The sequence below is a fragment of the Panthera pardus genome, unplaced genomic scaffold (assembly GCF_024362965.1).
Source record: "Panthera pardus isolate Hobbes unplaced genomic scaffold, ASM2436296v1 HiC_scaffold_7, whole genome shotgun sequence".
Taxonomy (NCBI): Eukaryota; Metazoa; Chordata; class Mammalia; order Carnivora; family Felidae; genus Panthera; species Panthera pardus.
The window spans coordinates 12,727,400-12,754,123 of NW_026527002.1; the positions used below are offsets into that span (position 1 = coordinate 12,727,400).

General features: G+C 41.7%; 1 long non-coding RNA gene across 1 annotated transcript in view; it reads left to right on the plus strand.

Moving 5' to 3' along the window:
* The first annotated feature begins 3,920 nt into the window (after positions 1–3,920).
* LOC109250259 (uncharacterized) overlaps positions 3,921–26,724 on the plus strand; it is a 39,180-nt gene continuing 16,376 nt past the window's right edge. Inside the window, exon 1 of the long non-coding RNA XR_002072952.2 lies at positions 3,921–4,198. This is a non-coding gene — a long non-coding RNA (uncharacterized LOC109250259). The remainder of the gene's footprint in view (positions 4,199–26,724) is intronic.

A 26,724-nucleotide genomic window follows, 5' to 3' on the forward strand; every position in this document is an offset into this window, starting at 1 on the left:
TCACCCTAATACACACACACACACACACACACGTGTGTGTGTGTATATATATATATATATATATATATATATATATATATATATCTCAGCTGGGCTAAAGGGTATCCACGTAGCTGATAAAATACAGCTTTTGTGATGTCTGAGCGGATGTTTCAGAAGAGATTAGCATGTGAACCGGCAGACTGTGTAAAGAGATCCACTCCCATTAATGTGAGTGGGCATCATACGACCCTGTGAGGGCCTGAATAGAGCAAAAGTGCAGAAAGGGCAAATTTTCTTCCTTTTCTTGAGCTAAGACATTCATCTTCTCCTCCCCTTGGTCCTAGAGTCCAAAGGTGTTTGGGCCTTTGGACTCTAGGACATGACACTGGTGCCCCCTTCCAATAATATAATGGGAAGATAATATAGAGACTTCCCATATATCCCAAACCCATGTTCCCTTATTATTACCTTCTTATATTAGCATGGTACAATTGCCTCAATTAACAAACCAAATAAGGGGTGCCTGGGTGGCTCAGTCGGTTAAGTGTCCAACTCTTGATTTCAGCTCAGGTTATAATCTCATGGTTTGTGAGACTGAGCCCTTCTTGGACTCTGCAGCACAGAGCCTGCTTGGGCTTCTCTCTCTCCCTCTCTCTCTCTGCCCCTCACCCACTCGTACTTGCTCTCTCTCTCTCAAAATAAATAAATATTAAAAAAAAATAAACCAAATAATACATTCTTATTACCTAAACTTCATACTTTATTCAGATTCTCTAGGTTTTTCCCTAATGCCCAAATATAACATTACACTTAGCAGTCAAATCTCCTTATGCTCCTCTTGGCTGCAACAGTTCCCCAGACTTTCCTTGATTTTGTTGACTTTGACAATGTTGAGAAGTATTGGTCAGGTATTTTGCAGGATGCCCCACTTATGGAATTTGTCTGATGTTCTCTTATGATAAGCCTGGGATTATGGTATTTGGGAGGAAGACTGCACCTAAAGTGCCACTTACATCACGTCACTTCAGTGGTAATTACTATCAACATGAGCTATCGCTGTTGAGGCAGACCTTGCTCACCTACCTGGCTGAGGCAGTATTTGTCAGGTTTCTCCACTGTGAAGTTATACTCTTTCCCCCTTTCGATAGCATACTCTGCCAAAGGCAGTCGCTATGGAGAGCCCACCTTACGGAGTGGGGAGTGAAAATATTATCTAAAAAATGATGCTTTGAGGGAAATTCACAGCTTTAAATACTTCTACTTTAGAAGAGTTGACCATCAAAATTAACGATCCCAGTGTCCATATTTAGAAGTTAAACAATGAACGATAATAAACCTAAAGAGTAGAATAAAAGAGAAAAATTAGGGCAGAAATTGGTACAATGGAAAACAACAATATGATAGCTATCAACTCAACTTAAAGTTGGTTCTGTAAAAAAAATTAACTAAAATAGACAAATCTCTGGAAACACTGATCAAGAGAAGAAGAGAGAAGACTTCAAACAATATGAAAAAACTGGAGTATGATAATCTGTGTGGTGCCCTTCAGCTTCTAGCTCTTGAATCCATCCTTCTTTTCTTCTTTCATTGAAGTTATTAGTATGAACAAAGCCATGTTTTATATTCTGAGTTCATGGACTTTCTTTCTTTCTTTCTTTCTTTCTTTCTTTCTTTCTTTCTTGTTTACCATAGTGCTTATGACTCACTTCCCATTAGCCCAGTAAGCAAACAGACTCTTGCAGTCAAGGATCTCGGTTTCAGTTCTTAGCACCAAAACCAGGAGAATAGCAGGTGTCAGAGATTAGGTCTTGGTGCAGGTTGGGGTCTCCTAAAGCAGATGACGGGATGGACACTGGGGAGTGGGATGTTTATTAGGGATCACCATCTATGAAAGGGTGGGCAGGGAGAGATGTCCACCTAGCATGTGGCAAAACTAGCAAAACCTCAGCTGTCCTGGTAGGGAGTTCGGGGGTAATGGTGCCCAGAAGTACATCCTGCACTGACCTAAATGGCCTCATCCTTCTGGATTTGCATATCACAGTCACTGGATGCAGGCTGTTTCAGGGAGGGCAAAGAGGTTCTCTATTGCCACGGGAAACCCTAAAAGAAATGACGCCTGGGCACTCTCAAAACTTCAGCTTGAAGAAAATGAACAGGATGAGATTAATGCTACTGGATGTCAAGATTGATTATAAAGCCACAGTAGCAAAGACAGGAAGATATTGGCATAGAGATGGGCAGATATACCCTTGGAACAAAAAAGGTTCAAAGAACCTTTCAAATTGCCACCCACATACGGCAATTTGATTTGTGCAAAATGCGATTACGGTACACTGGATGAGAGAATGGTCCTTTAAGGAGTGATGCTGGGCCATGGGCTGTTGTGTCAGTCAAGGTCCAGTGAGGAAACCAGAAATCACACCACTTATTTGAACAGAGACACCTGAATATGAGGAATGTGGTACATAACTTAGGGAATCGCAGCGACAAAAAGGACACAGGTAGTTACCAGAGAGTGTATGCAGGAGGCAGCTTCCAGTGCTAGGCTGAGTAGTCTGAGAGGAGGGGCTTGTGATTATTAGAACCCAGAAGCTTGGAGGAGAGGTCCATCAGATGGGGTGCGGGGGACCCGGATCTCAGAGGATGGGGTACCAGCTGGCAAGACTGATTCCCTGCACAATGGGGCTTGTTCTGGGGGTATAGAAATAACAAGAAACCAGAACAACTACTACTGAACAAGGCCATTGCCGTGTTGAGGGTCACTGGAGGAGTGACACTAACAGGCGTAACAGAAAGGAGCACGTTCCTGGTCCCTCTTGAACTTCTAGTCTCCTTCCATGGTGTCTTACTGGTGGGATGGAACAGGAGGCAGGGTGGCAAAAGAGACAGGGGTTCATTGAGTCCCACCCTAACATCACAAAGCAAATAGAAAAAAGGAGGGTTTTTAACCCAGAAAATAGAATTAAGCAATATAGCACCGATATCAACACTAAAAAAACGAATCTTGATCACAACCACATTATACACAAAAATCTATGCCAGAGAGGTTTTTAGTTTAATTACGAAAGGAAAAATATAATCCTCTAGAAGAAAACAGACATTATAAGAGAATATTTTCAAGAGATATAGAGACAGTGAAAGCCATAAAATGTTAACAGAGGATGAATCTAGGTGAAGGGCATATTAGTATTTACTGTACCATTTGATAACTTTTTGTGGTTTGAAATTTTTCAAAATAAAAATTTGAAGCAAAAGAAACAGTCTTTTGACTGTGATCAATGACAGTAAAAAGATATAGTCGTATCCCCATTTTCTAAATTACTTCCCAACTGGTTCTACTTCTAGAGACACTATTTGTCAACATGCTTGTTCAATACCAGTGTTAGTACACTTTGCCCAATAACTGACTTAAAAATCTTCTTTGCCAGTAGAATAAAACTTAAACTTCAAGAGCAATTGAATAATTTCAATTCCAGTAGGAAAACATTATTCATTCAGTTTTTATGGTAATAACTCTAAGATGATTTGATTTGACTGCTGCTAGGGCCAGACTCACATTGACTTAGTATCACATTTAAATTAATACAAGTATGGTGGCCGGAATGATTTTTAAATATTTTAGATATTTATATTGTCAAAGAAAAGTCAAAAGGAAATGCAATGAAAACCAGCAAGTTCTTAAATGCTTCTCTTCCAGTGATCTCTCTTTGTCTCCTACACATTCTCTACAAATCCCAAAATGCTTCTCTAAACCTGAAACATCTCTCATTTCTCAGTTCCAGTGCAAGCTCATTTTCTCCATGCAGTTTCCTGCATTTTTAAAAAAGTTTATTTATTTACTTATTTTGGGAGACAGAGAGAGCACAAGCAGGGGGAGGGGCAGAGAGAGGGAAAGAATCCCAGAGCAGGATCCTTGCTATCAACACAGAGCCCTCTGCGGGGCTTGAGCTCACAAACTGTGAGATCATGACTTGAGCCCAAATCAGGAGTCAGCTGTTTAACCGACTGAGCCACCCAGGTGCTCCAGTTTCCTGCATTTTAAATTCCACTTTTTCCTTCCTCTACTATGTGCTTCCATTTTCAGTGTGGTCATTCAGTGATCCAGGTTTCCTCCATTGTGTGACCTCACAATCTCCTCAGGCAATGGCATCACCTGTATGAATGAGGTGTGGTTGATCTGGATTCCAGTAGAAAGGAGGAATAGAATATCGAGGAGGTAGTCCGAAGCCTCATACCAGAAGTAGCATATAAAACTTCCTTCCACTTGTCTGTACTTACTCACATGACCACACTCAAATATAAGGGAGTCTGGGAAAAGTGATTTCGTTCTGTATCCAGGAAGAAGGGATGAGTAATGAATAGGTTTGTCGGGTAATCGTCATAGTTTCTACACAATACCCATTATTCTATAAATTAAAAAAAAAAAACTTGAAGATTAGTAAGGGAGTGGGGTGCATGTGTCTAGGATTATAGTTGTGAAGAGGCCAATGGTTGTGAATGGCCCATGCTTTACTGCCTATCTGCAAGGGATTTTACTGTGTACTTACGTGCTCAGTTCAAAAACATCTCTTGATCATCTGCTATGCGGTAGGTACAAAGTTAGACACCGGCATTACAGATCCGAATATCACATACTTGCTTCTTTGGAGAGTTTGTTATTCAGTGGAAGAGACAAACATAATAAGATGATGTCAATATTCTGTGGTATATTAAAGGGACTTTTTGATGGAAGAAGATACATTTGATTTAAAGTAATGAATTTTTTTCTCAAAGATGTTTCTATTCACATTTTTCCAGTCAGTAACTTCAGTTAACATTTATTTCTGCTTATATTATAACTCCTTTTTGCCCATCCAAAGCATTCCTTCTATCCATGTGGTTCTATTGGCAGTCCCCAGTCATGGAAGGGCAGCCACTTCCTGTGTGGTAACTGGGCTAGAGATGATCACGTGACAAAGGTCAGAATTCTCACCCAATCAGAATTCTCACCCAGGGAGCTTTTCACAACTGATCTGGGGAAAGAGTACTTTCCTTCCTGGCTGCAGAACTATTAGGATGTGTGCTATCCATAGCTGACTGCCACGTCCCCTGTCCTGTGAAGAAACCTGCAGCTTCAGAGAACTTGCAGAGGGAATCAGAAACAAGAAACAGAGGCAACTGTCTGATCTAGTCTTTAAGGGTGCCTGGGTGGCTCAGTGCGTTAAGCATCTGACTCTTGGTTTCTGCTCAGGTCATGATCTCACAGTTTTGTGAGTGGGATCCCCACATCAGGCTCTGCATTGACAGTGTAGAGCCTGCTTGGGATTCTCTCTCTTTCCCTTTCTCTCTCTGCCCCTCTCCTGCTCACACGCTATTTCTGTCTTTCTCAAAATAAATAAACTTAACGAAAATTTTAAAAAAGACTCTGGTGTTTCAGTTCTTGTCATACCTATGGTCATGTGGTTTGGGGTTGTAAGCCAATAAAATCCTTTTTGGTTTAAATTAATTTGAGCTGGGTTTCTCTCATTTTTCAATCAAAGGAGTCCCAGATAATTCAGTAATGGAGTGTTGTGTGTGTGTGTGTGTGTGTGTGTGTGTGTGTGTATTTTTTTAGGATAGAATTTTTCTGGGAATAAATTTTTTTCTAACTTTTGCAGTAAAGGCAAAATGAAAATAAGATGCTATTTCAAAAGTGGAAATAAATGACTATGAATGACCTAGGTATATCAAGGCAAAATGCACAGCATCAGAATTCATTTAAAATCTATTTAAAAATCTGAAAATTCTCCAGGGGCGCCCGAGTGGCTCAGTTGGTTGAATATCTGAGTTTGGCTCAGGTCATGATCTTGTGGTTCGTGGGTTTGAGCCCTGCATTGGGTTCTGTGCTGACAGCTCAGAGCCTGGAGCCTGCTTCAAATTCTGTATCTCCCTCTCTCTCTCTGCCCCTCCCCTGATCGTGCTCTGTCTCTATCTCTCTCAAAAATAAACATTAATTTTTTTTTTTTAAAAATCTGAATATTCTCCAAAAATCTACATAATAAAACAAAAAAAATTATAAATTAATCTCTTAGATTTTAAAAGTGGGAATTTCATATTAAGTCAAGTTGGGGACCTATAGCTCTTGTCTCCAAGTACTAGATTCTATTTTTATAGTGTTAGGAAATGATTCAGTTGCAAACATTGGTGCTTTTAAAAAAATATGGTTATTATGATAGCTGAAGCAAAACAGGTGTGAAAAAAGGACATTTTAAACTTGCAGCTCCTTAGCCTAAATTAACTGTACCAGCCATGTGTTAAATATTACCTCATACTTTCTATACACCAATAATGAAGCAACAGAAAGAGAAATCAAGACATCGATCCCATTTATAATTGCACCGAGAACCATAAAATACTAGAAATAAACCTACCTAAAGGTGTAAAAGATCTGTATGCTGAAAACTATAGAAAACTTATGAAAGAAATTGAAGAAGACACAAAGAAATAGAAAAATATTCCATGCTCATGGGTTGGAAGAACAAATATTGTTAAAATGTCAATACTACCCAAAGCAATCTACACATTCAGTGCAATCCCAATCAAAATTGCACTGGCATTCTTCTTGGAGCTAGAACAAACAATCCTAAAATTTATATGAAACCACAAAAGACCCCGAATAGCCAAAGTTATGTTGAAAAAGAAAACCAAAGCAGGAGGCATCACAACCCTGGACTTTAACCTCTACTACAAAGCTGTAATCATCAAGACAGTATGGTATTGGCACAAAAACAGACACATAGACCAATGGAATAGAATAGAGAACCCAGAATTGGACCGACAGATGTATGGCCAACTAATCTTTGACACAGCAGGAAAGAGTATCCAATGGAAAAAAAGACAGTCTCTTTAGCAAATGGTGCTGGGAGAACTGGACAGCAACATGGAGAAGAATGAAACTGGACCACTTTATTACACCATACACAAAAATAAACTCGAAATGAATGAAAGACCTAAATGTGAGACAGGAACCCATCAAAACCCTAGAGGAGAACACAGGCAACAACCTCTTTGACCTCAGTTGCAGCAACTTCTTACTCAACACGTCTCTGAAGGCAAGGGAAGTAAAAGCAAAAATGAACTATTGGGACCTCATCAAGATAAAAAGCTTCTGCACTGCAAAGGAAACAATCCACAAAACTAAAAGGCAACCAACACAATGGGAGAAGATATTTGCAAATGACATATCAGATAAAGGGTTAGTATCCAAGATCTTTAAAGAACTTACCAAACTCAATACCCAAAAAACAAATAAGCCAGTGAAGAAATGGTCAGAAGAAATGAATAGACACTTTTCCAAAGAAGACATCCAGATGGTCAACAAACACATGAAAAGATGCTCGATGTCTCTCATCAGCAGGTAAGTACAAATCAAAACCACACTGAGATACTACCTCACACCAGTCAGAGTGGCTAAAATGAACAACTCAGGAAACAACAGATGTTGGCGAGGATGTGGAGAAATGGGAACTTTCTTGCACTGTTGTGGGAAAGCACACTGGTGTAGCCACTCGGGAAAACAGTTTGGAGGTTCCTCAAAAAATTAAAAAATAGATCTACCCTATGACCCAGCAATAGCACTACTAGGAATTTATCCAAAGGATAGGAAAGTGCTGATGCAGAGGGGCACTTGTACCCCAATGTTCATAGCAGCTCTGTCAACAATAGCCAAATCATAGAAAGAGTCCAAATGTCCATCAACTGATGAATGGGTAAAGGAAATGTGGTTTATATATACAATCCAACACTACTTGGCAATGAAAAAGAATGAAATAGCCCCATAGTGCTATTTAGAAAAGTTACTAAATGGAAAATCTAATCACCCCATAGGAACTGGCTTTTAAATAATACTTAGAAAATATAAGGTGGCTTTTAAATTCTTTTTTTAAAATTTTTTTCAAGTTTATTTATTTTTTGAGAGACAAAGAGCGCTAGTGGGGGAGGGGCAGAGAGAGAGGGAGTCACAGAAGCTGAAGCAGGCTCCAGGCTCTCAGCTGTCAGCACAGAGCCTGACGCGGGGCTCAAACCCACGAACCGTTAAGATCATGACCTGAGCTGAAGTTGGATGCTTAACCGACTGAGCCACCCAGGAGCCCTGCTTTTAAATTCTTTTAACTCTTGTTCCTGTCTGTCTCAGACTTCATCTCTTAGTCCCTCTCTTGTTACCTACCCCTCTCCAGTTATACTGTGGTTCCTTCCATTTCTTTGCCTCTGTTTTGTCTTGGGTCCCAGTACTTCCCTTTCTGCATGGCCAACTTTCAGATGTTAACTCAACCATTGCTTCCTCAGGGAGGCCTCTCTCACTGCCCTGGTCAGCTTTGTTGCCTCTGTTTACAAAACTTGCATCTGGTAGATATTGGATCTGTCTTTTTGCTGCTGTATCCCCAGTGCCCATGTTGGGGCCTGGAACAATACATACCTGTAACATATTGAATTAATGTTCCCGTAGACCAAGCAGTTGTGAAAGGGATTCGATTAATATAAGAAATCTGGAACTGTACTCCGTCAGCACTATAACTCAATAGGAACTCTTTCTTGGGAGAATTCTTGGCTGGAGTTTCTTATTTTGATGACTGAGTGGCCACATTTCCATGGAACAGAGTGGATTTACAACTTTCAGCTCATTGATTGGGTGGTAAAACAAAAAATTAACATAGATATTGCACAAAGTGTTTGTTTTAACGAGAGAAGTAAGGACAATTCATCATATGAGCTGTATTATTTTCAAATAACTTGTATGCTAATTAAAATGTTTATTGAAATCCTAATAGTAATTGATACTGAAAAGAAAACATGAATAAAATGATGTGATGTATCATTTAAGGTGTCACAAGACACGTTAAAAAATACCTAATGTTATCTGCCCATTTGAGGCACTGGCCTTAAATATTTCTGACCTTAAATGACAGTAAAACTCCATGTTACATTTCTGTAAATGCATTTATAGGAGTGTCTGTGTATATATGTCTAATGGACTATATCTATGTCTAGCTGTATATATCACTCTAAATTTTTTTCCAGAAATTGATTTATCCTTACTATACATGATATAATCTGATATTTTCTGCTCTGTCCTATTATCAGTAATACTGGTTTCCCGTGAACTAAATTGTTTTTTCATGAATGGGTCATAACCTCAAGTTTGAAAAACACTGATCTATAGAACTTCACTTTTCAAATGCTTGCTGCTTATTTCTCTCCTCCCTCACCCTTTCTTGGCCTATGTCCCTGGTTCCCGGCATAGAGAGCTTCTAAAACCTTTGGAATTTCTCAAGTGGAAGTGCTTTTACTATTCATGAGCCCCTTGGATCACTGAGTTATGCTAATGAGGTGACTCACGATTGACCCTTAGATCTTTAGACCAGGGGTTGGTCACCAAAAGACCAAACACAGCATTGGGATTTTCAGCTATCTGACCTTTTGGGAAGGAAAAGTGGTGGAAGATTGAGTTCAATTATGTGGTCGATGATTTGATTAATTATACCCCTTAATAAAACTGCATTACCCATCAGTTACTCAGTGAAGGTGAACCCATCAATGTTCTGGGAGGGGGATATACCCTTGATTCCTTGAGGGGAGGGCACAAGGCTTCAGGTTTGTGAACCAGTCCTAGCTCTTTGTGTCCCGTTATTTGACTACCTCTGAGTTGTGTCCTTTAAAACTGTAATCATATGTATACTCTTTCTTAAGTTGTTCTGTTGAATTATTGAAACTGAGAGGGTTTGTGGGAACCTCCAAATTTGCAGACAGTTGGTGTTGGTGGCTTAAGGACCCCTTGAAATTGTGGCTGGTGTCTGAAGTGGGGGCAGTCATGTATAAGACCAAGGCTTTAAGTAGTGAAGTCTGTACTAACTCTCTCTCTCTGTATATATATATCTATGTATATACTCTATGTATATACATAGATACATATGTATATACATAGAGTATATACATGGATACATATGTATATACATAGAGTATATACATAGATACATATGTATATACATACATATATATATATATATATATATATATATATATATCACAATTTTTTATGCATTCATCTATTGATAGACACATGGTTGTTTCCATAACTTGACTATTGTAAATAATGCTGCAGTAAACAGGGGGATGTATATATTTTTTCAAAATAGTGTTTTCATTTCTTTGGACAAGTACTCAGAACTGGAAATGCTAGACCATAGTGCAGATCTATTTTTAACTTCTTGAGTAACTTCTAATTCCTTTCCATAGTAGTTGTAGCAATTTACACTCCTACCAACAGCACACAAGTGTTCCCTTTTCTCCCTATCCTTGTCAACACTTGGTTGTTTCTTGTCTTTTTGATAATAGCCACTCTAGCAGGTGTGAGGTGATATTTCATTGTGGTTTTGATTTGCATTGGCCTAATGAGTAGTGGTGTTGAGCATCTTTTCATTTACCTGTTGGCCATCTGTATGTCTTCTCTGGCAAAATGTCTACTCAGATCCTCTACCCATTTTTAACTGAACTGTTTGTTTTTTGTTATTGAGTTGTATTGAGCTCCATATATATATTTTGGATAGTAACTCCTTATTAAATATATAATTTGCAAATATTTTCTCCCTTTTCCTATGTTGCCTTTCCATTGTGTTGATTTTCTTGTGTAGAGGCTTTTTAGTTTGACGTAATCCCATTTGTTTATTTTTGCTTTTGTTGTCTTTGCTTTTGGAGGCAAATTAAAAAAACAAACAAAAAACATTGCCAAGGGATACCTAGGTGGCTCAATTGGTTAAGCGTCCAACTCTTGATTTCAGCTCAGATCATGATCTCATGGTTTGTGAAGTTTGTGAGGTTTATGAGTTTGAACCCCACATCCAGCTCTGCACTGACAGTTTGGAGCTTGCTTGGGATTCTCTCTCTCTTTCTCCCTTTCTGCCCCTCCCCCACCCATGTGCACACACTCCTCCCTCTTTCTCAAAATAAGTAAATGGACCAAAAAAAAAAAAAAAAAAAAAAAAAAAAAAAAAGGAAGAAAACATTGCCAAGACTGGTGACATGGAGCTTACCATTGATGTTTTCTTCTAGTTTTATGTTTCGGTTCTTAGAGTCAAGTCTTTAATCCATTTTTTAGTTAATTTTTGGGTAGGGTGTAAGATAGTGGTCCAGTAAAGGCATTTTAAGTGGAATAAAATGTTGTCACTTTTCAAGTTGGGCACTTGAGAGTGTATAAAAATAAAAATTTGAGAGTGTATAAAATTACCTCAATTACTTTTTTATATTTTCCCATTTATTTCATGTTTCTTAGCCATTTGGACTAATTCACATTCATTTGCTGTGAATTTTTATTTCATAGCCTTTTGTAATTTTTCTAATAGGTCACTGGGTATTTCCTTCTAAAATTTTAACCACTTTATGTTACTTACAGACATTAAACTTTTATTTGTTGTCTACATTAAAACTAATTTCTCTGGTTTTATCTGAATATCTTTGATCTTGCAGAGTCAGGGTCCAGTATCTGTGCCTGAGTCATATAAATAATTTTCTGATATCAGTGAATCTGATACCAGCCCCTGCCCAGCCTAGTTTTATGGCATTGTCAACATTTTAATTTTTAATTTCTTTCTTTATTTTTTCGGATTTTTCTCTAATTTAGTGTTACCAGATAAATATAGGATGCCTGGTTAAATTTGAGTTTCAGAATATAGGAGTTCTGTATTTTAATTTGCTAAGTTTGACAGCTCTACTATAGTTATTCTTATAGTAATGAAAAAAATAACTGGCTTTTAGAAATTTTCAGGCAGGGTGCACAGCTACTGCACTCAAAAACATCAATCATGCTTAATTCCACACTGGGTTCAGTACTATTAAAGTGGAAATGCAAGAATTAACATTGAATTTAACACCAAAGATGTGAATTTTAAAGTAGAAGACATTCCAGATTCAATTTATCTATTGCCTTTTGCATTCTGAATTAAAAAAAATAAATAAATCTTTTTTGTTAAGTCCCCATAGGATTTTTACAAACATTATTAGAGGAAAGCAGGTTCTATCCCCACTACTGGCTTTCATATAAATTTGTCCAACCTCCCACAATTGCCAAAAGGTTTATCCAAGACTGAATCGAAAGTCTCTCCTCTACCCCATCAGTTCAGTAGCCACTTGAGATTGGAGAAATTACATACATTTTAGGGGTCAGTTTGTCCCAACCAAGTTCAAAGTCATTTTCAGCTAACCTCCCTTTCCAGGAGTTGCATACCCCATGTTGAAGTGGGGGTGTGTGTGACGGGGCGGTTCTTCAGAGGCAGGAACCGCCAGTAACTTTCATTCTTCCCCTTTTTTTCAAACAAACAAGTACTGTACAATGTTTTGAAGGGAACCTGGAGGTGTGACACTTTTTATTTAGCAGAACTTGGAGAGTAAAGCAAGGAGGAGAGAAGGGGTGAGGGGGGAAGTAGATTTCCTTAAGTACCCCGAGAATGGTAGAGGTCAGGGAGAGGTCAGGAGGTGTAGCGTGTTCCTTGGACCTGACACAGGATGCAGGAATTGCTGCTTATGGTCTGTCAGTTTGCATTAAGTTTCAGAAAGAAAAATAAAGGCTACTTTGATCTCTTCCTGGTCATGCATGATAATAGGGCTCAAAATCCTTGTCCTGGTTCAGGGACACACCAGCTCCCAGATCAAATGAGTCATACACACAAACAAGCGAGACCGTGGCCATGAGTCACATGAAATAGTTTAGAACAAAATTACGTATGTCTAATGAGTTAGAGATTTTTAGAAAAGCTTTGGTACTGCCCAAAGTTCAGACAGAAGAGGCAAGGAACAAGAAATGTTATTTGTGCAATAAATTATCTATGCAATAAGGCACAAATTAAAACACACACACACACACACACACACACACACACACACACACAGTCATATTTGAGGTTCATATTACAAGTAGTTGAGGAAAAGACACACGGAGCCAGAGAGGATGACAGAGTGTCAGGAGTGGTATAAGCTCCTAAGACCTTGCTCCTCCGACAACATCTGCAATTGGCTGATAACAGGAACACTGTGGTAGGGTCCCCTCCCCAAGGAGAGGAAAAAAAAGAGAAGAGGAAAAAAAAAAAGAGAGAGAAAAGGAAAAAAGAGGAAAAAAAAAACCCCTCAAGGTAACCTGGCTATGCCCTTAGGTGACAACATCCCTCATGACCTTGTAACATGAGACCACTTAATCAGACTACATGTTGTGTGTGTTACCATATATGGGAGACAAAGAAATAGAAAATGTCTAAAAAACGATTCCACATGGTGTTCGGTGCTCAGTTCTTTGGGTACCAACCTAACTGAGCAGTGCCGGTGCAAATAAAGTTGCTTCCTGGAAAGAAAAGCCTGGGTGTCAGGACTCTGTGTGAGAATCCTGCTACAGCACCACTACCAATAATAACTACCAGCCTTCAGTGACCCCTTCTTACGTGTCAGGACCTCTTCTCTGTGTTAACTCATTTAATGCGGATGAAGTTAATTCATCTATTGGGATCCAGAAAATGGAGGCCTCCCCAGGGGCCCAGCCCACATCACAAATCTAAACTTAAGTCAGCCTGCACTTACAAGAAACGCCTGTCGTGGACACCTAAAATACACCAATCATAATTCTCCAACTCAACTTTAGCTAGCTCCTCTTACCCTGGAAAATAGGCCCTGCTAGCCTTAAAAGGAAGCCCCCAACCTCCCCGTCAATCGTGCGTGCCTCCCTATTGCCACTTTCAGCAATAGGGGTCTTGCCTATTGGCAAGAAAACTGGGTCTTGGCCCCAATCCTCCAGATCAGTCCTGTACTGCTTGTCAGGCACTGGATTCCCCCAGGGCAAGGGTCGTTTCTCCTTGTGTAAAGAACACCAAACTTGTTACTAAATTGTTTCAGTTTTGTCATTTGGCAATACTTGCAACAATTCCAAGTACCAGAACTGTTACAGGAAACTGGTTTTGCCTTGTGGTCGATGTTGAGCCAAAAGATACAATGGTTTGGTTGTGGTCTTTGGTTTGAAAGAAGAGGAAAAGGAAGGCCTTTGCTTGCAACAAGCAAAGGACAATACTGAGTATCTTTCCCAAAGCAGTGTGCCCTGAACAACAAAATTGGGGAAGTTTGAAGCTAAGGGTGCATGAGTATTCATGACGGGGCTTGCACAATGGGGAATACAGCATGGAACTGGGGCAAAAGTCATCCTAAGGTGATTGAGTCCAGGTCAAGGTCATGAGGGCAGCAAGGGTCAGCATCATCAGTTCTCTGGCTCCCATTGGTCCACATCTGAGTGCTCAAAGGGGTTTAGATCCTGCAGAGATAACTCAAGAAGGTGCCTCAGGTCAGTCTTCACTTTTGAATCAGCACTGGGAGTTTTACCAGTGATTTATTGTCCCTCATATGATTAGGCTATCTCCTGGCCTGAAACTGGCCATTTGTTCTTATATTTTTCACAAGATGCCGTCAGGGGGCTAAAATGATTTTTCTTATGTCAAGAAAGCTATGTCAGTCTTTCTTTTTCCAGGGACCCCTAACTCTTTCTGCTTATAAAACCAACGTTATTCCCATCACTGACAAGGAGGAAATGAATGCAGGAACGATTACTTTATTTGCCTAAGCATTCACAGCAATAAGGACATGTGCATCTGTTTGCAAGTCCCAAATTAGCTTCTGCTAGAATTTTCTCATGCCATCCAGAAAACAGGTGAAGTGTGTCAGGGAGGAAAAACAATTTTCCCTCTACTCTTCTAGGTTATTGGCTGAGATACTGTTATTGACCAATGTATCCCAATTGCTAACTCAGGAAATGAAACAAATTGGTAAGTGCTGGCATACCGCCACAGCCCCCTGCTCCATCCTGGGGATCCCAAGGGTGCTGGACAGATCAAAAGCATAGTTCCTGGCTTGGTTTGCCAACACTGTTGCCAAAAAAACTCAGGTGAACTCCTTGAAAGATAAACCAATAACTCCAATAACTCAAGAGATCAGAGTTTGCAAAAGAGAAAGGGAGAAATTTATTTAGGATGCTAGCAGCCAGGAGAGGTGGCAACCTCAAGCCTCTATGCTGGCAAGATGGGCTTGTAGAGCTTTGTAAGGAGAGGTTTGGGAGGGTACGTGAAAGAAAGCAGGCAGAGAGCTCATGATCATGGGTGGGGGTGTGTTCAACCCATGATCATGGGCAGGGAAGGGGTACTTAAGGGGTGTGGTCTTCTAGGTATTCCACTGTTATCAGGACTTTTCTGCTCTGGTGGTTGGGATGTTCTAGGTCATTGCAAAACACCTGCATCATTGACTCAAGAAATTGCAATTGGAAATAAGCACAATGTGGGGGGCTGGGGCAGCGCCTGGGTGGCTCAGTCGGTTGAGCATCTGACTTCGGCTTGGGTCATGATTTCGTGGCTCGTGCGTTTGAGCCCCATGTCAGGCTCTGTGCTGGCAGCTAGGAGCCTGGAGCTTGCTTCGGATTCTGTGTCTCCCTCTCACTCTGCCCCTCCCCTGCTCGTGCTCTGCCTCTCTCTCTCTCTCTCTCTCTCTCTCAAGAATAAACAAACATTTAAAAATAAATAAATAAACATTAACATAAATATAAATATATTTATATTGTATGAATTTTATATTAATATACATATTTATTCTTTATATATATAAATATACATATATATACAAATATTCATATATCCATATATATCCATATATATATTCTTTAGAGCATGAGTTAAGTGGTTTTGTCTATTTCTGGTTTGAACTGTAGGAGTCTACGGTTGAGCAAAAGGGCTTGCTAACAATAGCATTGTAATAAAAAGACAGATTAACAGGAAGATAACAAACAAAAGTTTACTGACATGTATACCTCCCATGTACATGGGAGATACTAAAAAAACTGAGTAACTATCAGAAATGGCCCATGTCAACACCGTAACAAACCACTAGCTAAAAACTGAACAAAATGTGGAGGGAAGGCTAGTTATAGGAGGCTACCAGGAAAAGCATAAACAAGGGTAAGGTGGTTATGAGACTTAAGCCCTTGCCTTCTCCACTGACAAGAGTTTCTAGAGATTTAGTCATTCTTCCTGGTACAGAGAGGGAGACAGGCTTACAAATGGGGATTTCCCTTATAAATGAAAACCTGTCTTACAAAAGGGCAACTTTTACTAGGTTTTCAGAGCTCTTCCTGTGTCTGCAGTTTCATAAAAACAACCCGCTCAAAATAATCAATATTGCAAAGAGGCATATTTTGGCCAGGTATATTTTACTCCTCTATGAGTGGAAGGGGTTAGGGTGTTAGGTCTCCTTAGCATTGGTTACTGTGTCTTTACATAGCACCGTAACAGTATTCTTGGTGCTTTAAAACCCTTAACTATTAATTTTCTTAACTTTTTAATGAACTCCTCACCTAGTCTCACTAAAAACTGTGTGTGTATAAACTATTATTTCACTCATTTTAAAATGGAGAGTTTCGGTGAAGTTAAGTAACTCATTTTTGATCACTGGGTACACTGGAAAACTGGTCCTCAAAACTAGGACCTGCAGGGGATGAAAAATTGTTTTTCTTCTACCCATCTTGGTTCTCTAGCAGGAGCCCTTGAAATGAGACTGGCCAGAGGCAGATGAACAAAAGAAAAACAAACAGAAGTTTATTAGCATGTGCATCATGCTTCCACACAGCAATACCCAGAGACCAATGACTCGAAGGGGTTAGAACTTGGGTTTACATGTCATTTTAGGCTAAAACCAAGGAGCAGGGATTTTGGTCTTCTGGCTGGGGGGGCAACTCGTGGGAAGGTGATTGGGGAACGTATGTTGAACAGCATTACTCAGTAATATTTGCGATGCAGACTGAAGTCACTGCCTCTCCAATGAAAAGTGTTGTTAATGGTCCTCCTCTTGCTGGTAAAGGAGAGAGAAACATCTCTACAAATGGAAACTTCCTTTTAAATGCAAATTTCCTTCAGAAAAGGAAACCGTGACCTGTTTTTAGAGCTTTTCCTGTATCTGCTGGTGGCTCAATGGCTTTTTTTTTTTTTTTTTTTTTTTGCTCAAAATAATCCATATGCCAAAGAAGCATATTTTGGGGTGGCATATTCTGGTACCCTCGGCCCCATGGAGAAAATCTTGGATGTGGTGACGACTTTTAAAATACAACATCAAAGGCATGATCTCTGAAAGAAATAATTGATAAGCTAAACTTCATTAAAATTAAAAACTTCTGCTCTGCAAAAGGCAATGTCAAAAGAATGAAAAGACAAGCCACAGACTGTGAGGGAGAAAATATTTGCAAATACGTATCTGGTTAAGGATTGTTGTCTGTATGTAGAACTCTTAAAACTCAACAATAAGAAAATAAACAACATGATAAAAAAGTGGACCAAAACCCCAAACAGATACCTCCCACAGAAGATATTGTAGGGACTAAGGGCCTCCTCAAGATGGGGCACTTTGGTATGAACATTATTTTGAGTTAAAATAAATCCAAACCCACCAGATTCTAGAAAAAATCTTTGCCTCTCCCTCAACTGCCTGCTTGTACCAGAAAGAGAGCTATTAACAGAGCCTCCCCCTTACAAGAAAATTACCTACATAATCAGGCAACTTTTGTTTTCCAAACATCTCCTTTCTCCTTCCTGCTAATGGTCTTTCTCCTTTTCATATCCTCAGACCCTAGCCCTCTCCGTAGCTCATATAAGCATCGTGTTGCCTGCCTGTCTTTGGAATTTCCATGTCTGTGTGGATTCCCTGTATGTACATTATTAAATTTGATTTTCTCCTGTTAATCTGTCTCATGTCAATTTGACTCTTAGTCCAGCTGTAAGGTTCTTGAAGGGTAGAGGAAATTCTTGCTGCCCAACACTATACAGATGACAAACAAGCACATGAAAAGATGTTCAAGATCATATGTCTTTACGGAAATGCCACTTAAAACAACGAGATAATACTACACACTTACTAGAATGGCCAAATTCTGGAACGTTGACAATACCAAATTCTGGCAAGGATGTGGAACAACAAAAAATTCCATTAATTGCTGGTGGGAATGCAAAACGGGACATCCACTTTGGACAACAGTTTGGCGGTTTCTGGCAAAACTAAATATATTCTTACCGTACGATCCAGTCATCTTGCTCCCATCTACTGACATGAATTGAAAAATTACGTCCACAGGAAAACTTGCATGTGGATGTTTACAGAAGCTTTCTTCATAACTGCCAAAACTTGGAAGCAATCAAGCCTTCAGCAGGTGAATGGCTAAATAAACCGTGGCATGCTCAGACAACGGAATTATCAATCAGCACTAGAAAGAAATGAGCTATCAAGCCATGAAAAGAATCTCAAATTCATATCAGTAATTAAAAGAAGCCAATCTGGGGGCACCTGGGTGGCTCAGTCGGTTAAGCGGCCGACTTCGGCTCAGGTCACGATCTCGCGGTCCGTGAGTTCGAGCCCCGCGTCGGGCTCTGTGCTGACAGCTCAGAGCCTGGAGCCTGTTTCAGATTCTGTGTCTCCCTCTCTCTCTGCCCCTCCCCTGTTCATGCTCTGTCTCTCTCTGTCTCAAAAATAAATAAACGTTAAAAAAAAAAAAAAAAAAAAAAAAAGAATCTCAAATTCATATCAGTAATTAAAAGAAGCCAATCTGGGGGCACCTGGGTGGCTCAGTCGGTTGAGCGTCCGACTTCAGCTCGGGTCATGATCTCACAGTCTGTGAGTTCGAGCTCCGCGTCGGGCTCTGTGCTGACAGCTCTGAGCCCGGAGCCTGTTTCATACTCTGTCTCTCTCTGTCTCAAAAATAAATAAACGTTAAAAAAAATTTAAAAGAAGCCAATCTGGAAGGGTTACTTACTGTACAGTTTCAGCCAGATGATATCCTGCAAAAGGCAAAACTATGGAGACAGTAAAAAGATCGGCGGTTGCCAGGAGTCTGGGGTGAGGGAGGGAGGAACACGTAGAACACAGGCATTTCGGGGGCAGCGGGGCTACTCTGTATGATACTACAATGGTGGACACATGCCATTATACGTTTGTCAAAACCCATGGGGGATGTTGACAGTGGGAGAGGCTGTGCCTGTGTTGCCGTAAGGGATATGTGGGAAGTCTCTGTACTCTCTGTTTCATTTTGTGGTGGGCCTCAAACTGCTTTAAAAGGAAAAATAAAATCTATTAAACAACAGCAACCACTAGGTCCTGTGGTTGCACACCCAGTTCTTTTTGCGGCCCAAACTCTTGCCGTAGACTTTAGATTGGTCTGAGCCCTACCGTCCTCTTGGTGTGGTTTCCTGCTGGTCTCAGGGCACGTGAGTCTGTGCTGGCCACTGCGTGTCGATGCTCAGCCCTTCTGACCCAGCGCCACAGGGCCCTGCGGCCAGCCTTTCCCCGGCTTCCTCAGACATCGAAGAGCTGTGCTGCCAGCCTGCCCGGCTCACACTCTCCTGGCTCCCAGACGGCATCTCATCTTCTTGGCTCTGACTCCTCACCCTTAGCCTCGTGTGCTAGCCCCGTCTGAGAGTCATGATCAAGAGAGATGTTAGAAGCAAGAAAAGCAGACAGACACACATTCTTTTGTAAACACACACCCGGTTGCCCACCTAAGCAACGGCTGCTTGAGGATGGAGGATAGGCTTCCATTTTTTTTTAAACCAGGGTATCATGAACGTTAAGAGCTTAAACTGGGAAAGACCTGTATTTGGATTCTATACTATAAACAAAGCTGCTATCAGCATTCTTGTACGCGTCTTTTTCACGGACGTTATGTTTCCATCTCTCTTGGAAAGGATTTCTTGAGAGGAATTTCTGGGGCATGAGTACTTGTTTAGTTTTACGGAAAACGGTCAGAATGTTTCCAAAGTAGTTGCATCATTTTATCTTTTGCCATTTGATCTTGGAAAAGTTCACTGAGCCTCTCCGGGTGTTAAGTTTTCTCTCCTGAGGATAAATGGAGATAATAATATCCACCCTCAGGATTTTGAGAGAATTTAAAAATAAGCTATAAGGATAACAGAGAGCGTGGCACAAAGTAATTTCTCAATAAAAGCAGGTATTCTTTTTTGGTTGTCATTCTTGATTTTCTGAACATTACTTTATGGAAAATTCCAAAGCTACCGAAAGGAGGACAGTGAGCACCATAAAGCAACTCCTAGAGCTTGTAAGTCACATTTTCTGACCCTTACTGAAGTAATGTGTCTGAGCACACATTAAACCATTTTTGAATGCATTTCACTGTAAGTTTTAGACATTAGTACATTTCCCGCTAAACACTTCATTATATGTATCATTAATTAGAACTCAACATTTGTTTATGGCTCATTTTTTTGCCTCTGAGGTAAAATTTACATAGATATATGTATATTAAATGTATCATTCTGTGGGTTTTGACAGATGCATAAAGTTGTGGAACTCAAGACTCACCAAGATACAGAACTTTTCCTTGACACCAGAAAGTTCTCTTACCCCTTTCCAACCTCATTCTTACCACAACAAGTCAATCATTCTTTTTCATTTTTCAACTACACAGATTAATTTTGTGTGTCCTAAACATTCACATAGTATTTACTATATTGTCTTTTGATAAGGCCCTTCTTGCTCAGCCCAATATTTTCATGTTCATCCATGTTTACTACTTTATATAATTATGCTAGCATTTATTTACCTTTTCTCTTACTTATGGGCACCTGGATGCCTTCTGCATTTTGCCTCTTCTGAATAAAGCTGCTATGAACATTCTTGTATAAATCTTCTGGTGGTCATGTTTCATTTACCTTCAGGAGGAAGTCTTTAAAAAAAAAGTTTGCTTATTTAGAGAGAGATTGAGAAAGAGACAGAGAGAGCACGTGAGCAGCAGAGGAGCAGGGAGAAAGGGAGAGAGAATCCCAAGCAGGTTCCACACTGTCAGTGCAGAGTCTGACATCGGGCTCAGTCTCATGACCATGAGATCATGACCTGAGCTGAAATCAAGAGTCGTCGCTTAACTGACGGAGACACCCACTTGCCCCCGTCTTTGGGTGGAATTCTTGAGTGGAGTTGCTGAAGCGTAAGTATTTGTTCAGTTTTTTGTAAAACTGCCAACGGTTTTCAAAGGAGCTGTACCATTAATAGTCTCACCAACTCCTGCTACTCTTTGGACTTTTAGCCACTCCAGTGAGTGAGTGAGCGGTGGTTTCTCCTTGCCGTGTTAACCCCCGTTTCCCCCATGACTGACGATGTGGAGAACTGCTATGTGCTTCTTGGCCACACGCATGTCTTCCTTTGTGACGGGCCCGTTCAAATTCTTTTGCCCATTGTTTAACCGGGCTGTTCGTGCAGCCAGTGTCACTGCTGGCAGGACAGAGGACAGAGGCAGCCAGACACCCTGATGGAGAGACAAAAAGAATAAGGGAAGGGAGGAGGCTAAGGCAGCAGGACGTGCATCTTTGCCCGCGAGTCCCAGAGCCACCCGGACGCCAGTCCTCTGGTCCGTGAGGCTCGGCACCCATCTAGTTTGCTTTTTGTCAGGCTGCCCTCAGGGCAGTTTCCTGCTGTGGAAGCCTTCACAGTCCACTCACACAAAAGCCATGGAGACTGTCTTAGTTTTGGGTTTTCCCCCATGCGAACCAGGACAAGACTTGCGTGCCCGGAGCTCATGTGGGAGGTGATCTCAGGAAGCGGCCCAGGGGGTAGGATTGTGAGCGGCCAAAGGCGGGCCAGTCGGTGCGGGGTGCTCTGGGTCGCTGCTCTTTGGCCAAGTCGGTGGGGGGTGCTCTGGGTCGCTGCTGCAGCCAGCGAGGCTCCTTTCCAGCAGGGCTTCTGTGAACCCTGCGGCGAGCCTCTGAGCGCTGTTCACAGCAGGCCAGTCATCACCTGGCTGCTGCTGACATGAACCCTCTGCGCCTCCAGGTCCCACACTGGCTGAGTCTTGCACAGCACTGGCTGTGACCCGCGGGCCCAGGCAAGTGACCAGGCAGAAAGGGGCCAGCTAGCACACACTGCATCCTTTCTGAGGACTTCACACTGGAGATGGAGGAGGGCGGTCTCGCTCGGCAGGGACAACTTAGCAACTCCCCTGGGCGCTGACGCTCTCCTGTAAAGTCGGTCACCTGCTGGCTTTGGCTTCCAGGGCTCCCCTTGTGCCTCCTCCCCCAGCTCTCCCCGGGGCTCCTGACTTCTGCCCACTGCCTTCTCCCCACTGTCAAAGTCCTCTTCCTCCCCCACCCAGAGCTGGCTTCCCCTTTCTCTGAAGCATGGGGTACCTGCCACTCAGGTCCTGGGGCTCAGCTTCTACCCCAAAATAGGTATATGCACACATCTCTTCAAAAAAGGCAGCAACTCAGGGCGCCTGGGTGGCTCAGTCGGTTAGGTGTCTGACTTCAGCTCAGGTCATGATCTCACGGTTCATGGGTTCGAGCCCTGCGCTGGGTTCTGTGCTGACAGCTCGGAGCCTGGAGCCTGCCTCGAGCTCTGTGTCTCCCTCTCTCCCTGCCCCTCCCCAACTCGCGTGTGTGTGCTCTCTCTCTCTCTTTCTCTCTCTCTCTCAAAAATAAATAAACATTAAAAAAAAAAAGGCAGCAACAAATGACATTGATTCTCATTTTCACACTCGATTTCCACAAGCCTGTCCTGCCCAGATCTTGGTTGGCTTCTTCGCTCACTTGGGCTGTCGTCACTCTTGCCCATCACAGCCCTGTCTACTCTGTGCTCCACTGCACCGCCCCTGTCACCCACTTGGGAACAAGAGCTCTTGTTTTCTTCAGAGAGACAATTAGGTCACTTGATGAGGAAGCTCCCACTAAGAGCAATGGCTTCATGCCACTCAGCATCAGCCCGTCAACTCCTGTTTTCCGTGCACCTGCCCTGGGCCGGCGCCCTGACCACTGCCCTCTGCTCTATCTTTCCTCTTACATCCACAAGAGCAATGCTTTGCCTTTTAATTTTCCCCACGGCTCTTAAGATCTACCTCGATCCCTGCTTCTGCTTTTTCTTCTCGGCCTGCAGCAAACTTCCGCTGTGTTTAACTGAATATATGTATGTAATTCAATACATAGTTAAGGTAGCTGAGGTGTACCAGGTTCCCACAGCAGCACTGCCACATTATGATGAGCACGCAATTCTGGAGCTGAGCTGCCCGGGTCCAAATCCTGGCCCTGCGATTTCCTTAGCTGTTTGACTCAGGGCAAGCACTTACCTTCGCTCTATGCCTCGGTTTACTCATCTTGACAGGGGGTGCAATAACAGTACCTATCTCATAGGGCCGAGGGAGCGATAACAGATACAGAACCCTTAGAGGGTGCTGAACGTTTTGTTATCATCACCATGATGTGGCTCTGTCAGGGAGACACAGACACCACCTACAGGATTTTGCGGCTCCTTTTGCCTCAGACTTTTGTATCCTGGAGGCAGAGCTGCCTTGACAGGATAAGGCATTTACTCACTCCTCTAACCAGTGGGGTTTTCAGACTGCGCAGGGGAGGTAGTTTAGAACTAAATGTTAAGGACAGAGAGCAGATATGGATACGTCCCATGGAGATGTGCTATCCTCTATTCCAACTTGGAAGACGGACGCTTTTCTTTTCTTTTTCCTTTCCTTTTCTTTCTTTCTTTTTTTTTTTTTTTTTTAGTGTTTATTTATTTGTGAGGGAAAGACAGAGTGTGAGTGGGGGAGGGGCAGAGAGAGGGAGACACAGAATCTGAAGCAGACTCCGGGCTCCGAGCTGTCAGCACAGAGCCCGAATGGGGCTCGAACTCACAACTGCGAGATCATGACCTGAGCCGAAGTCAGCTGCTTATTGACTGAGACACCCAGGCGCCCCAAGACAGACTCTTTCTTATCTATCAGGCCAGCGGCGGGTAGCAGAGTGGTGCATAATAATGACTTTCCTCGAACCTTGTAATCTCTGACCGTTTGGTGCAGCAAGAATGACTATAACGTATGCTACCTGTTTTTATTTTACAGGGGATTTTTTTCTTCTCTTTTTATAAAAATGGTTATGACTTTTATACTTTGCATCTTCTGAAATCTCAAAATCGAGACAGAGCAATGTCTGCATCCTATTTTCATCTGAACTCTGCACTTTCACTGACTTTTCATTTTAATAGTTTAATGGTAGCGGCTTGCATTTAGCGATTACATATCACATGTCAGGAACCAGGCGTCTCGCACTGATTATCTCATCCAGTCCTCCCGGCCTCCTGTAGCGGGGCAGTCCACAAAGCAATGAATTGGGAGCTCTCTGAAGGCCACCATAGGCCACATATCATGGCTCTCCCACTTTCTCGTGACATGATGGCAGAGGTATTAAACTTCTCTGGTTTTGTGTCCTCACCTGGCGAAAGTGCTCAACTGTTTTCCCCATTGGGCTGTTGTAAAGAATTAAGTAAAACACTTAAAACATCATGTGGAATACAGTAGGAACAGGTCAGTAAATATAAGCTGTAATTATGCAGGTGAGACAAAGGAGAGCACGGAAAGAGTTCAGTGGCTTCGGTCACACAGCTCATTAGCTAAGGAGCTGGGCTTAGCAAACGGGCAGTACAAATCTCATAACCTCTATGGTGTCGTATATCATGAAAACCCAAACTGACTGTTTTTGTTCCTGTGCTAAATAATTCTGGGAAGAAGCATACTAGACAGTGTTGAGGCCAAGCAAAAATAACTTAGCCGCTTACTCCAGGAAATAATTGCTCCTGGGAGATAAGACTGAACCAACTCAAATTGCTAATTTATCGAGACTAACATATTATTCATCAATAGCTACTGTAAGACTCTCTCCTCACTATGCCAACCCATTCAAAAATGTTTTGACAGGTGCTTGGGTGACTCACTCAGCTGAGCACCTGACTCTTGATTACTGCTCAGGTCATGATCCCAGGGTCGTGGGATTGAGCCCCCCAAAACTGGCTGGCTCTGACCATGAAGCCTACTTGGGATTCTCTCTCTCTGTCTCTCTCTGTCTCTCTCTGCCTCTGCCCCTTTCCTTCTCATGCATGCACTCTCTCTCTCTGTCTCTCTCTCTCTCTCAAATTAAAAAAAATATATATATTAAAGGGGCGCCTAGGTGACTCAGTCGGTTAAGCATCCGACTTTGGCTCAGGCCATGATCTCATGGTTCATGATTTCGAGCCCCGTGTCAGGCTCTGTGTTGACAGCTCAGAGCCTGGAGCCTGCTTCAGATTCTTTGTCTTCCTCTCTCTCTGTCCCTCTTTCGCTCTGTCTCTCTCCCTCTCAAAAACAGATAAAACATTATATATATATGGATATATGGATAGATAGATAGATAGAGAGGCATTACTTCTGTCCAATACCAACTAGTTCCTTGCTTTGCCGAAAATCACTCGGCCGAGTCCCTCAAATGCTCTCAATATCCCCTGACTTCTCCCTTCTGACTCCCTTCTAAGACTGTCAAGGTGGTTTGTGGTATCTGGGGGGGTCAATAGCCAACAGTCCTGGAGAAATCCCTGGCTGTTGAGGCCCAGGGCCCTTGACTCGTGAGTGGGTGCTCCCTTAGGGACCCCACAGTCTTCCACTCAGGAATCTCTTCAACTGTGAGAATTGATGGGACCCAGGTTCTGTCTGAACTCCTGATTTCTTATTTTGCTGTTGCTGAGTTTATTTTCAAATAAGTTTGTCCCCTAGGAATGAGAAATCAGTTTAAGAATCCTTTCATTATCTGATTAAATATGAACATTATTATCGATGGTAAAATGCCTTGATAAATGAACACCTCTACTCCATGTATGACCATATGCCCTCCTCACTTTCTCCTGTGAGTCTAGGGAGGAAGTCCTAAGGGAGGGATGGGCACAGGCTCCAGAAGTCCATCCTCCAGCCAACTCTAAGGATTGATGAGTTCAGTTCTCATCAGACTGACGTTCTTTGGACAAACTTTGGCTTGGGCCACCTTCTCAAAATTGTGTAAGAACTTTCCTCAGTCTTATCTTTGCATCCTTGAGAAATGTTTTCTTTAGTTTCTTCTGCCTATTTTTTGGGAATTTCCTTGGGCTTCCAATTAGTGATGACTGGTCAGTAGGCATACTCTAGAGACAACAAGTTGTAGAAGTTGTTCAAGAAATGTTCCTACTGTCTGTGCAGTTCTCATGGGATTTTCTGTGTGTTTGGCCCTCTGGGACCAACACTTGCTCCCTCAAAGCTTTAACTTCAGTGCACATCTCTCCAACTGGCATAAGTACACCGTGTTTGAATGGGAGTTGCAATGGCCACTTTGAGAAACTTTTGACATAATCATCATTGTCTATTTGAGATCTACATTAGAATATAAATGGGAAGAAACCGTCAGAGGGGTCATCTGCCTTATTGATCTAAAAGAGAGATTACTTTATTTAAAACAGGAGATTCCCTTTTACTTTATTGTGTATGCGCCTAAGTGTTTTGTCTGAGTGTATGCATGTGTGTGTGAGTGACTACATGTGTATGAGTGTGTGTGTAAACGAGAGACTGGTCTTCCCTGCACACCTTTCCTCTCTGTGAAGGAAGAAGGTAATTAGCTTTTAACAGTGATGATTTCATATTTGAAGTCAGCTCTCTCTCATGTCTTCTTTTCCTTCCTCTTCCATTTTTAACTTCTCTCAGAAAACTTGGGGAATTAATGGATCACACATTTTTGAGGTTCATTTTTTAAAAAGAAGACTCTTTCATCACATAAGAGTAATTTAATCATAGCTTATAAAACCTCTACATATTTTTCTCTGCGCTTATTATCTCATAAAAATTATTAGCTTAATATTTTAGGTAAGGCAAGACTTGGGTATAATTTCTGTGATTAAAATTTGAAAAAAAAT